A 13952-nucleotide genomic window follows, 5' to 3' on the forward strand; every position below is an offset into this window, starting at 1 on the left:
CCACTTCATTTATCTGTTCTTCAGGCCACAGACCCTTGGTTGTCTCTGCCCTTTCGCTGCTGTGAGCAATGGGGCCGCGAACATGGTGTGGAGTCCCCGCTTGCGGGTTTTGGGGGTATAGTCCAAGCAGTGGAACTCCCGGACCGGGTGCTGGTCCCGGGGGCGACCTGCTGGGGAGCCGCCACGCTGTTTTCCCCGGGGCCACGCCATTTCACGGGTCCACCGGCGACGGCTGAGGGTTCGGATCTGTCCGCAATCAGATTCTCAGCAACGCTTGCTGCTGTGTGTGTTTTGGGTACAGCCAGCCTCGTGGGCATGGAGGGTGGCTTGTTTGGGGACGTGCAGATAGTGAGATGTAGAGTGTGCATGCTCCCCTCTGAGTCCAGAATCGCCAGGGCTGGGCCTGTTCTCACCAGTTACGTTGCAGAGTGGGTTAGCTTCCTAGAGTAACAAATCACCACACACTGGGCGGCTTAAAACAATAGAAGTGTATTGGCTTACAGTTCCGGGGGCCAGAAGGTACCAGCCGGGCCCTTCTCCCCCCCGGAGTCCCTAGGGAAGGGCCCTTCCCTGCCCCTTCCGCCGTCTGCTGGCTCCTAGTGTCCCTTGGCTTGGGCCGCATCCCCAACCTCTGCCTCCGTCTCCATGGCCTCCTGCCCCGGGTAGGAGGGATCCTTAGCCTCGGCACCCCAACAGTACTCGTCTCTTCCCGTTTAAACAGTTTCTTTCAGGCAGGAAGGCAAGAAGACTTTCAGTTCAGTTGTTTCGAACACCCGCCCCATACAGAGCCGTCCCTCCCTGAAGAGCCCGTTCCTTCCCTCCCCCTGCAGAGCCCAGGCAGCGCTGGTACAAGGCAGCTAAGGGATCCCGTGGCCTTAGGGGTGGCGTTGAGTAGGGTCCTAGGAGAGGCAGACACCAAGGTGGGACGGTATCTGGGGCACTCTGCCACGTAAGAGCAAACAGCAAGCGGGCGGCAGGGGGAGAGCTGCCAGACCTCAGCGCAAGCCTGCTCCTGCCTGCAGCCGGGGGAAGATGGTTGGTGGCCGTGGCCTGGCCCGCCTGTGGACCGGGAAGCTTCAGCAAGGCCGTCGGAGCATCCCTGAGCACATGGCGGCTGTCCCTGCAGTCCCGTTTGCCCCAGCATCCTGTATGCGGCTCCGCCTTTGCCGGGAGCGGCCCCTGGCGGTGAGGCCTCAGGGCCCGGCCACTGCCACCTCTGGGCTCCCCCGAGCTGCCCCCCGACCCCCCGGCTGCTGGGCTCTGGGCCTCGCCAGCACCCTCCTGGCCTGGCTCTGGCATGTCTCCCGGCCCCGCCCCACCTCTACCCCAGCAGGACGTTCTCAGCCCACAAATGAAGCGAGAGGTCACACCAGGCTGGTCAGGCAGGACGCCCCAGGGCCCCTCCACCCAGGCTCCCAGACCGGAAGCAGGGAGAACCACCTCTCCTGCACCTTCTCAAAGCCCCTGGGCTCTCCACAGCCTGGGTCTGAGCACCACGTCAAGCATCCCACCTTCGAGCCTTTGTCCCCAACAGGGACTTCAGGACCAGCATCAGCCCCTGAATGTCCAGTCTATCTTAAAATAGACGCTCCGTGTCCTGCCTCCAGGCCAGAGCTAATGATATCTACAGCCCCCAGGAAGCCAGTCCTTCAAGCATCTCCGAAAGCTTTTTTAAACTGGTTTAAACCCTAGCGTGAGCAATGATGTCTGTCTCAGGCAGAGGAAGAGGGACACAAGTCACAAACTCTGCTGAGAACAAAAACACATCAAAACATATTTCAGAAAATAGCATCCCTCCTTCCATTTGGGAAAAAAACAAGAGTTTCAAATGACTGCACCTGTAGGCAAGGAGAAGCCCTTTCGGATTTCTTATTTTTTGGTGCCCTCAAGTGGTGACTTGGGTTTTCAAAAAACGGAACTCATTCCCATAATTATATGTATTCTTCTGTTTCCCTGCTTCTATAAGAAGTTGCATTTTTATCTCTTCAACTATTTTTAGGGGAATTTTACCTCCCAAAACGAGGGAAGATCCCCTTACCTTGGCAGACCCCAAATCAAACCGGCTGTTTTTAAATGAGTGAGAGAGAGGCTGTTTTAAGCAAGTGAGAGATTCTGAATTTCTAAGAGGCAGCACTCAGAAGGGGTTTTAATGAAGTCCCTTTGTTTTCCACACAAGATAACATTCCGCTATTCAGATAACGCCCCCGATTGTCCACACCTTCTCATCGACGTTTCCCCCTTGAAGTTCCAAAGGTTCAAGATTGGGGGGCCGCCTGCCTTACAAGGGTGGACAAAAACTGGACCCGGCCCAGCCCTGCTCCCCTCCCACGAGGTGACCTGTCTCCCTCTTTTATGCTCCAAGATGACTGATAATGAAGACAGCCAATTATGACTGTCCCTGTCTCCGTGTGGGGACACTGAGAGGTGGGCTCGTTCTACATTGCTAACAGCCATGACGAAAAAGGGAAGCACGCAAAAGCTACCATGACATAAAGAAAGCTCTAAAGGCCAAAGAACAGCTTACACTCTTGTTCTGCTTTGTCATTAGAGCTCCCCAGGATGACCTCCAGGGCCTTGCTGGGCTGGCTCTCCCGGGAGGACAGAGCGATGGAGGAGGTTCTGGTAAGTGCCCTGCTTGCTTCTGCCCAGGGTCCCCAGAACACCTGTTGTAACTGAAAAACTCAGAGTGATCCTTGGGGCTGCCACAGGTCCTGAGAATGTGGGTGCCTGATGTCTTAAACAAAATACTGGACAAAGTTGAGTACAGTTCCGCACACAAAAGACAAACTTCTTACACTTATCTCTATTGTATATTCTCAATGCATCTCTTGGCGGAAAACACAAAAGCAGAGGATGTGGTTCAAGACTGGAGACTGGCAATCCTGAAGGTGAGATCATCCCTGTTTCTTGCAGGAGTGGGAAGCGGGCCGGAGGTACTCAGGGAAACAGAGCCCACGGAGCCAAACAAGGCCAGAGTTCCTGGATGGGTGTGTATGTTAGCCCCCGCCTTCCCCAACTGTCATGGTGACTCACAGGAACATTAGCCCTGCTCTCATAGCAGTTACATGGCTGCAAGGAATAAGAAGGGAAGGCCATTAAAGCCCTACAGACACGCCGTTGTAGGAAATGTACATCCACAGGGGTGCCCGGCTGGCTCAGCCACTAGAGCGTTCGACTCTCCGTCTTGGGGTCCTGAGTTCAAGCCCCACATTGGACATAGAGCTCACTAAAAAAACAAACAAACAAATAAATAAAATTTAAAAAAAGAAATGTCCATCCATAAATATTTATTCACTACTTTGTTTTCACCCTTCTCAAGTGCATAAAATATTTGAGATGACTTTAATGAATGCTTATAAATGATGTAGATAAAATTAAGATCTTAGAAGCACAGGTAGGATGAAAGATTTAGTCCAAAGGAAAAATTACCACGGAGCTATCCAGACTGCAGTCTCACAGATATTAATATGAATTCATAGCTACCTACATATTTGATCTGAGCTTCTTGGTGGTCAAAGCAAAAAGGGAAACATGATTAGCATTCTCCAGAAGGATACTACACCGATGTTGTTTCTTAGCTCTCCTTGCACTTAGATCTGAATACAATTTCTCCCCTGGTCTTCTTTGGAGTGAATAATGAATGCTTTTTTAGCATAAAAACACTGTAGTCCACGTACACAGCTTTTTAGAGGTCCAGCTTGGAATGTGCTTAAAACCCTACATAACCTAGGAATAGACTGACAATCTTCAAAATATTTTCCATAAACTCAGATTTCTCTAGGTAGGTTCTTGATAAAAGTAGATCATCAGGCTGTTCAAGGATATAGTCCCAGGCAATTATTTTGTTCTGTATCAGAATCAAAATAAACACAGCTACATGAGTTCCCGGTATCTGAAGGACGTCCACGGCAGCTGCCTGTAACAGTCGGTCTGCAACTCTCAGTTTTCTAAAGGAAGCTACCTGACACTTGGTCCGTGTGTGAGTAATAATACTGCACAGAGGAAATATTCTCTACTGCTTTGACAGGACACAAATTCCACCTAGTGGCACTAAGAAACCACCCACACTGAACAGTTAATTCCTATTTCTTTGAAAGTGACTATGTTCCCATCAAAGAGGAAACGCTCTAATGCGGAAATCGGTGATGAAGACGCAGAGGATGAGCAGCGGCTACTTGGCTGGGTGTCCAAGGCGCGGGAGGGACAGAGAAGCTGTCGCCTACAGAGAGGGCCTCGGGCTACGAGCAGCTCTGGGCCGACCACCGCCAATGAGGAGCGGGAGGGATGGAGCTGGTGGTGGCTCTGAATCCATGAGGCGGGAGATGCGGCTGCTTCCCTAGCCTTCAGGACCCGAGGTCTGTCCACACTTCGCTGCGGGAGCACAGCGCCGCCGGCTCCCCCTGAGCCCGGCCCCGGCCCGGGGGGGCCCCGCCGCCATCTCCCTGCCCTCCACCTGGCAAGCTGTCCAGGCTCAGATCCCGTCTGGTTCTGTCTGCAGGATGTGGATGCTGCGGGTGCCTGTGAGGATTGCATGCGGCAGTTGTACAAACGCTTGACAGTCTGCAAGTGACCGCCAGGACCGATAGCCACTGCTGTGGGCGTTTAAAATCTTAATCTCCAGGGCACCCGGGGGGCTCAGACGGTTAAGCGTCTGCCTTCGGCTCAGGTCATGATCTCGGGCTCTGGGGCCATGATCCCTGCTCAGTGGGGGAGCCTGCTTCTTCCTCTGCCCTCTGCCCCTCCCCCACTTGTGCTCTCTCTCTCTCTCTCTCTCTGTCTCTCTGGGACGCCAAAGCATCATCCCGCTGTCTGCGACACCCCCCTGCCACCCACGCTCCCAGCTCCCGCTCAGAGAGAACAAACCCATGTGGCGACCAGGCGGAAGAATCTCGCAAGGGCGGGCAATGAGGGAAGGGGCTGTGTCCAGGAGGATAATAAAGGCAAAGAAAAGCCAAATACAAATGATTGAGGAGAAAGAAAGAAAACAAGCCTGTTACCTTCTTTATGAAAGGATCTGGGAAGAAACAAGGAGAGAAGAATGGAAGTTTGGGACATGAATATTTTTGCCCGTTGCATATTTTTAGAAGGATATTCCTGTAGGACAGGCCTACATACAGAGCACACAAGAGAAAATAGTTGACCAATGGAAACCCCTTTCTGGTTTCTGATTTTTGGTGCCACTATGTGGCTTTTCTGCTTCTAACAAATGGTTCTAATGATTATAGTCGTTACTACATTGCCGGTCATCTTTCCCTTGGAGGTAACTGAAATGACCCCTTCCCGAATTTTGATAACCTTCTAAAAGTACAGAATTTTTCTAAGAGGTGCCTATTTATCTGCCAAACCGCTGCCAAACCGATTTACCAGAAATACTAGCTACACACGATACAAATTTGTCAACCTTCTAGATTTTTCTAGTAGCATTTTAAAACTTGATTCTCGGGCAGAAAGTACTGACATTAGAGTGCCCAATTTTAAGTCAGACCCTTTGCAATTCCATATGGAGGATCATCCATATCCAAGTCTCCTTTCCTTTATTTCAGGGCTGGGGGGGTAGGGGGGAGCTGGGGCCTTCGTTACCAGTAGGTCACCTCGTGCTTGACTAACACTTGCATTCCGGGGAGAAGTGACACTGCCTCTCCAAGACCAGCTGTTGAAGAGGAGTCACCATGGTTCATCTGCAGGTGCATTACAGGGGACGTGGAAGGTTCCAGGAAGTTGTGACCTGTAAGCAGCACTCGGGAAATGTCCATAGGGATGTGTGTGTGTGTGTGTGTGTGTGAGTGTGCGTGTGTGTGTGTGTATTTCACTTGCCTGTATTCCACAAAGGATGTGAAGTAGCTAAGACACATAAATTAAGTAAAAACATGGACATGGATAAAAGCCGAAATCAGAAGGGCACAGGCAGATTGGGAAAGAAAAGCCAAGGCGAAAGTGCTACAAACACACAGACCACAGAGTCATCCGGACACCGGCCACTGGGCGCTAAGCTCCCGGGCATCAGAGCAAAGAGAAAAACCCAGTAGCGTCCATGACTTGTGTTCTCTGTCAGCTGACCAGTTCCTGCCTGGGGGGCACAGTGCGGGGAGGGAGGATGCACACACACCCGGGTCTGAACAGAATTTCTACCGTGGATGTTCCCAGTGATACAGTGAGCAAAGACTTTGAGATCAGTCATCAGGTGGTGTTTTTTATGCTTCTGTGGTTCCACACATTTTTGCTGGGATATAATTCACGTACCATCACATTCACCCATTTAAAGGGTACAATTCAGGGGCGCCTGGGTGGCACCGTCAGTTGGGCGTCCAATTCTTGGTTTCAGCTCAGGTCTGATCTTGGGGCTGTAGGATCGAGGCCTGCGTTGGGCTCCGTGCTCAGCATGGAGTCTGCTTGGGTTTCTCAATCTCTCTGCCCCTCTCACCCCCATGTGCTCTCTGTCTCTCCCTCTCTTTCTCTCTAAAATAAATAAATCTTTAAAAAATAAAGTGTACAATTCAGTGGGTTTTAGTATATTCACAGAATTGTGTAACCATCCCCACCGTCTAATTTTAGAACACCTTTATCATCCCCAGAAGAAAGCCCATATTCCTTAGCTTACACTCCCCATTCCCCGGCAACACAAATCTACTTTCTCCAAGTTACCTATGGATTTGCCTACTCCGAACACTTCATATAAATACAACATATGGTCTTTTGTGACGGGCTTCTTTCACTTAGCATAAGGTTTTCAATCCATGTTGTAGCATGGATCAGCGCTTTTATTGCCAAATAATATTCTATTGTATCCATAGATCTTACGTCTCTTGTAAAGTTAAGCAGAGAGCATAATTCTGGGGGTGGAGCAGGGGGGAGGCATCAAGTCAGAGGCTTTCTGGTAATCCAGCTGGATCTGTGGAGCTCACAGAATATCTAAGAAATGAAACGCACAGGTAGTCCTTCAAATTATGTTTGCAACTTTGTTCCAGACGGGCGCTTGATCAAAACCGAGCAGCGAGCAGCCCAAGTGCATACTGCCTGAAAAGGTGGGACAGGCAGAGCAGACCTGTGCTGGTTAAGGACGGACACACAGACTTCAAAACCGACAGGTCAGATGACAGGATTAAGGACCTTTTGTGCTAATTTAGGACCGTAACCAAGATGCCTACTTAGAAAGATGACTATTCCATCTGTGTAGGAGGCCCTTGCAGGCCGAGATAGAGTTTTACTTAGCCAACTGTTCTAGATCTTCCCCAGCACGTGAACAAAAAACGATCAAGACCACAAAGCTGTGCAGCAGAGCCCATCTCAGGAGGTTGTGAAGACTCTCAGAGCAAAGTAAGCAAGTACCCGCCACTATGCCAGAGAAATCTTAATGCATCCATGAGAACCATCCACTACTATGAATAGGTGGCAAAATGAACCTCTAAGTAGACGCTCATTCCCTTGCTGACTATACTTGCTGAATACAGACCAATTAAATTTGGACAAATTATCTGGCATTTTTATTTAAAGTCATTTTGGTTTAAAAAAGCCATTCTGGTTTTAGGTGATTTTTTTTAAAGGTTTTATTTATTTATTTGAGAGAGAGAGAGAGAGCGCGTGCGTACATGCATAAGTGGGGGTGGGCAGAGGAAGAAGCAGGCTTCCCACCGAGCAGGGAGCCCGATGCGGGGCTCGATTCCAGGACCCCGGGATCATGACCTGAGCCGAAGGCAGATGCTTAATTGACCGAGCCACCCAGGAGCCCCTGGTTTAAGTGATTTTAAAAAGTCCTTCTTCCCGACAATGTTCAGGTTATAGAGCCAATTACCTACTACTTGCACTCCTAGCTCTGATAATATGAGAAGTTATTTCTCATTTCAGTCTGTGACCCTTTGTCTCTGTCCCAGCAGCCAAAAGCCCTCTTGCCCGTCAGATGCTCCAGGCCTGGCGTTTGATTCAACATTAAACAAAGGCTCACTGAGCCCCTATATGCCAGGCACTGGGGACACGACGGCGAGCAGGACGACGACCCCACCCTCACGGAGCCACACAAGCAATGAACAATGAGGTGCATGCAAGGTGCTACCTAGTGCAGAGCAGAGTAGGGCACAGAGCGGGGAGGAGTTATGTATTAGACGTGGTGGTGCGTGGCAGCGGCCTCCCGTAGACGGGCCCTTGAACGGAGACCAGTGAGGCGAGGAAGAAAGCCAAGGGGTCTTGGATCTGGAAGGAGGGAAGCAAGTCACTTAGAAATTGTTCCCTCTAGCTGTGCCAGAGCCGCGAGGACTGGAAGGGGCTCTCGCGCGTCTGCGGCGGGAAAGTACGGGCGTGAGTTGTGAGGGCGATGGCGCGGCGGAACGAAGCATGTCTGTCCGGTTAGGGTTCAGCCCGAAAAACCGAGCTGCTAAAAGCATAACAGGAATAAGGGAAGAACCAGGGCTGGAGGTGGGAAGTCAGAGGACCCGGGGAAGGCCCCGCTGCAGCGGCCTGGAGCGCCGGCGCAGGTGGGCTGCTCAGAGCGCACAGGAAACTCCGAGAAGCATCGTGCCCGGCCATCCTACAGGGGCGCCCACGGAGAGGGCGCGGCTCTGCGGAAGCTGGCTGGGGCTCCCGATGACGGGCAGGGCCACAGGCCAGCGTGGTATTTGCATCCACCTCTCAGCACCTGTCTCGGGATGAGGGTCGAGGAAGGGGGGACAACAGGGAACCAGCCCCGAGTGTGTCAGACTTTTCCTGCTCCTGTCTCGAGTTCCCCTTCTGCACTTGCTGAATGCGAGCTTGTCGCAGGGACGTAAAGAAGCTGCACGCCCCCCCTGCGTGTGCAGTAACAACCACCCCTGGGACACCCCGGGAAGGCTTCGTGGAGGCTCTCAGACTGGCTGCCAGACCACAGCCAGGCGGCTTTTGGGGAAGGTGCCCGTGGTTTGGATTTGTTGGGTGACACGCTGGAGGCGTGGGGTCAATGACAGCTGGGAGCTTGCAGCTCCAGTTCCACGGAACTGAACTTGGCAGGTCCCCGGGCTCCTCAGACAGTAGAGGTGACCGAAATCTTCAGTAAGCAGCACTTTGAATGAAACGTCATGCTGTTCGAAACCTGCCCGCTGGTAGGTTCTGGCTCCCTCCCACCCGACTGCCCCGATCAGACACGATAATCGTGCCCGCCGAGCGTCGCGCTGCAGCAGGTCTCGAGCCCCCGTACAGCTGGAGAGAGGAGGACTCCGCCACGGAGTGTGTGCGCTTCCACCTGCCGCACGATAAGACCGCTTGTGCTCCACCCAAAACACACTGGGAGCATCAGCGGTCCGCATCCTCAAGCATCCTGCCTGTAGGTCCGGGCACGGCTCGCTTCGGGCCGGCCTCCCAAGGCTGGTTTTAGGCTGTTTTTATCCCTGTCACAGTCAACACTGACGTTGAAAGGGAAATGGTCAGTCTCCAAATGGTGTCAATCATTCACTCTTACCACTAACAGGCTGAGCATTAACCCAGATGTGCATATTTATTGGTAAGTTGTGTGCTGACCCACTGTACTGATATGCACATGAGAAAATGAAACTTTGAAGGGTAAGGAAAACAAATATAAATGAGGTTCTCCTATTTCCTTTCCAAACGCCAACGAAGGTCTTGGGTTTTAGCACAAGCTCGACCCCCAGGTAAGTGAATAGGCCCCAATGCAGGCAGTTTTTAAGACGTACAGAAAGGACCCCATTTGGCCTGCAACGTAACAGCCAGGTGTCTAAGATTCCGTTAGAAATAACTTCGGGTGTGACCGCAGGGTGATACTATGATGGCATTTGGTGAAGGAACGCAGGAACACTGGAACACTTCCTTGCCCGGCGACATTCCCTGGGTTTGCCAGGGGACCCTCACGGAGCCGGCAAAGGAACACTCTCTGAGCTGAGCTGCAGGCAAGGCCTCCTCAGGGCCTCCCTGACTCCAGACAGCCGCTCTGTGGGGATCCAGACACGGTCCCCTTCCTCCAGGGGATGAGCGCCTCGTCAGAGCGCATGGCCTGGGGAGTGCTGCCGGACTCCAGGCCCCGCCTCCTGTTGGCGGCCAGGTCCACCTGGGGAGGCATGATGGGACCCCAGCTGTGCCCACGGGGGCGAGCGGGGAAGCAAAGACGCTGCTGATGCAGGACGCGCCCAGAGCCGGGGTGGCGGCTGCTCCTTCTGGTCCCTGAGCCCATGAGGCCCCTCGGGGCGTCGGCATCTGAGCGGTCCAGCAGCACTGGGCAGCCCCTCCTGGAGGAACTTTCCTTTCCCAGTTTACTCCCCAATGAAGCCTTTCTCAAAACTAAAGCATTTCTTGGGCAATACACTAACCACGTAACATCCTGTAAAAATGGAACCACGTGCCAGGAGACCAGGCAAGGGGGCAGCAGGCCCAAGCGCCCCAGCCCTCCGCCTGACCCTGGGGCGAGACTCACCTGCTGCCTCACCAGAGTCGCTAACCACCAATAAATGACAAACACTATCTTGACAATGGAAATACAAATGTCCCCTTCTCACAGGCACTGAAATAACACAATTTCAACGTACTCCCATGGCGACGCCACGCTTCTAGCTGCTCAGGCCCAAGACCACACATCCCCAACTCCGCTCGCTCTTCAATCCCACATTCATTCTGTCGGGAAGCACAGGGGCTCTAACCGGCAAAAGGCACCTGGATGCAGGGCCCACCGCCTCCCACCACTGCCGCTTCCCCTGCCCCATCCCCAAGCCACGGCAACAGCCTCGTAACCCCTCGCCCTCTGTGCCACACAGCCTGAGCCATCCCTTTACAACCGAAACTGGAATTAAGATAAAAATTTAAAAAATAAAACAAAATAAAACCTAAGCCAGCCGTGCCCTCCCCGGGCTTCAGTCCTCAGATAAAAGCATCACCAGGGCCTCGCCTGATTCACCCTCGGCTGCTTCCCTGCCCTCGGCTCCTACCTCACCGCCCTGGGCAGGCACTCCCCAGCCCCAGGGCCTTTGCAGCAAAGCCCCTGCTCCCACAGCACCTCTGCGAGCCTCCTGAACACTCTAAGGTTGCAACCTACCCCCGTCTTTGAGTTTCTCCACTGCCAGCTCGGAACGACCTCACGTCCCCTTTCGTCTTGGTCGTGTCTGCCTGTGCTTTCCTGGCCGCAGGCCCCAGCACCACAGCGGTGCCTGACGCAGGGCAGGTGCGGAGCGAGGGTTTGTGGATGAAAGACTGGGCGCTCTGAGATCCGTACAGGGTTCAAACAAGTATGTTTTAAAGAGCAGGTCCAAAATGGTATTAAGGGAGAGAGAGAATGAGTGCCTGACTTTTCTGTTTTCTGCAACATATATTTTTAAAAATGTATAAACTCTGGCTCCTAAAGAGTCCGCAGCAGCACATTTCACATGAGCGTGGGTCTCTCCGGGATCGCACAGGCAGTGACGGCCCGTGCTTCTCCACAAGGCTGAGGATGGGGCAGGAGGCCGGGCAGGTCCGCGGGAGGCTAAAGGAATCATCCTTACAAGTTCATGAGCAGAAGCGTCAGTGCCCTTGACAGGAGGGCCAGAGCTCACTTTGGAACCGCCTTCCCTGGGCTCCCACTGTCCCCAGCGCGCTTCATTTCCGTGGCTCCACCCCCGGGCGGGGCCAGGCTCCCAGCGGTCAGGGCGCACACCCTGGGAGGACTGGGGCCCAAGTCTACACCAGGGGAAGCGAGGACAGACTGGGCTAGAGGGTCGGGGTGGCAGTAGGGTGGGCGTTATCCTGTGACCCGGCGTGCGGAGCAGGCTGGAGCGGGGTCGAGTGTAAACAACAAAGCGGGCTGAGCCCGCGTCCCCCCTGTAGTCTCTCTTTCCCAATGTCAGGACCTGGTACTTCTCTTTAGGACAAGGGGTCAAGGCAAATGAGAGCAAGAGTTCAGACAGCAGGGGTTGGGGGGAGGGAAACCTGTGTGTGGGAGCTGCCCCGTGTTGACCCTCGGCTGACACTATGGAAGCACCGTAGCACTCCAGAGACCACGGCGACAGTGTGGGGTCCCCAGCAGAGGCTGTGGGTCACTGCCTGCAAGCCTGGCCTCCAGCAAAGCCTCTGCTTTGTCGTCGTAAGGTGGGGGTTACACACACTTCCCTGGCAGGACCGCGGTGAGCGAACTAAAACAGCGCTGCTGGAGAACGCGGTGGGCAGAATACTGGCCCCCCGAGACGCCCACGTCCTAATCCCAGAAATGGGATTATGGCATCACGTGCAGCAAAAGGGACTTAGCATTTTAATTAGATTGCACTGGGTTTTCAGACAAATTTATGGAAAATTGCACCAGAGATGCTTAATGGTTAGAAAGTAACAGGCTTTGTTTTTTCCTTAGGAAGTATTCCAAAGTTAATCACAAATGAATTTTTTTTTTTTTTTTTTAAGTAGGCTCCATGCCCAGTGTGGAGCCCAGTGTGGAGCTTGAACTCACAACCCTGAGATCGAGCCCGGAGCTGGGATCAAGTGTCAGACACTTAACCGACTGAGTCACCCCAGGTGCCCCAATGACATGAACTTTTATCTTTCGGAGAAAATGTACTTGAAAGATATGAAAAGGCTAATTTTAAGATGACCGTTCTAAGACTGCTCTTTCCACCCATGATCTTTCTTATGCTAAAAATCTCATCGGTTACAAACAAGATTCAAACACTCTAAGAGCAAGCGCTGGGGTCAAGTCACTTCTGCATGATCAGGGGTCGTAAGGACACCCTAGGCCAGGGACACCTGGGGCAGCCGTGCATTCTTTTCCTCGACTGCAGAGGCAGAACCATGTCAACTATGCAGAATGAGGAGACTCCCCATTTTTAAGGTGCCTCAATGAGCAGCATCAAAGAGATCAAAGTCCATTCCGAGTAGCACGGAGGCCCCAAGCCCAGGGAACTCTGGCTCACGGGGACACAGAGCCCCCCACAGATTCCGTGGACTAGAGAGCCGAGTGCCCACCTGCGAGGGACAGACCAGGAGCCCGGCCACACAGCCCAAGCGTTCTAACAGAGGCAGGAGAAGCCCAACCCCTGAGGGGGCCACCAGGACAGCAAAGATCCAGAACCTAGAGGAGACGCCAGCTGAATGGAGTCTCAGGGGTGAGGGGAATGAGCCAGGCAGAGGGATGAGGAACGATGCTCAACATGGCTACAGGACAGGAGCAAGCAGGAAGGTGAGGGGCTCAGGAACCAGGGTGCAGAGTCTGTGGAGGGACTCTGAGCAGGAGAGGTGCAGGGAGGGCAGGCGGCTGGGGGCAGGCTGCAAGCCCGGCCTGTGAGCCCGTCTATGGTGAAGGGAAACATGGCTGAAAGGGGAGAATGGGCCAGAGCCACAAGGCGAGGCAGAGGGAAGGGAGGAGGGTAGAGCATCTGGTCTACGTTTTTGCTTTGGATTTTTAACGATGGGATAAAAGAACTACATGAAAAGCATGGGGATGAAGACCTAGACAAGATGAGGAGAAAGCAGGATGAGGGCAGCAAACAGCCCCCGACCGGGACCCCACGCCCACCCGGCCCCCCGGGCCTCTCCCTGCACTCGGCACTTCTGAGCAGCACACAGATCAAGAATCTGATCACAGTCACGGGCTCCCAGCAGCTCCGCGCCCCCGCCCCCCCCTCCCTGCAGCAGGGATGGCAGGCAGTGCGGCCGGCGTCCCCACCGTCCCAAGGCAGCCCACATCCGCCAGCGGACGGCCCACTGCAGGTGCACGCAGCAGCGGTGCCGTGAAGACGGGCCAACGGGTGAGACACTCCCTTCTCCAGAACCACACAAACCAGTTGCTCCAACCCTGGAAAGTCAAAACGGTGACTCGGTTCACTCTGCCAAGGGGTTGTTCACTGCTCACGTTTGCTTACCGAATGTGGAGCTCATCTAACGAGACTGAGCCCCAAAAGCCCCCAAGAGAAAAGGGAGTGCTCCTCAGCGTATACAAAGTTACATTCAGTGGGGGGCGGGGGGACCTCACTAGGATGCCTTTTGGACAAACGGGTAAAACTTCCTTCCCCCGCCCCCAGAGA

This window comes from Halichoerus grypus, chromosome 9, assembly GCF_964656455.1.
Source record: "Halichoerus grypus chromosome 9, mHalGry1.hap1.1, whole genome shotgun sequence".
NCBI lineage: Eukaryota > Metazoa > Chordata > Mammalia > Carnivora > Phocidae > Halichoerus > Halichoerus grypus.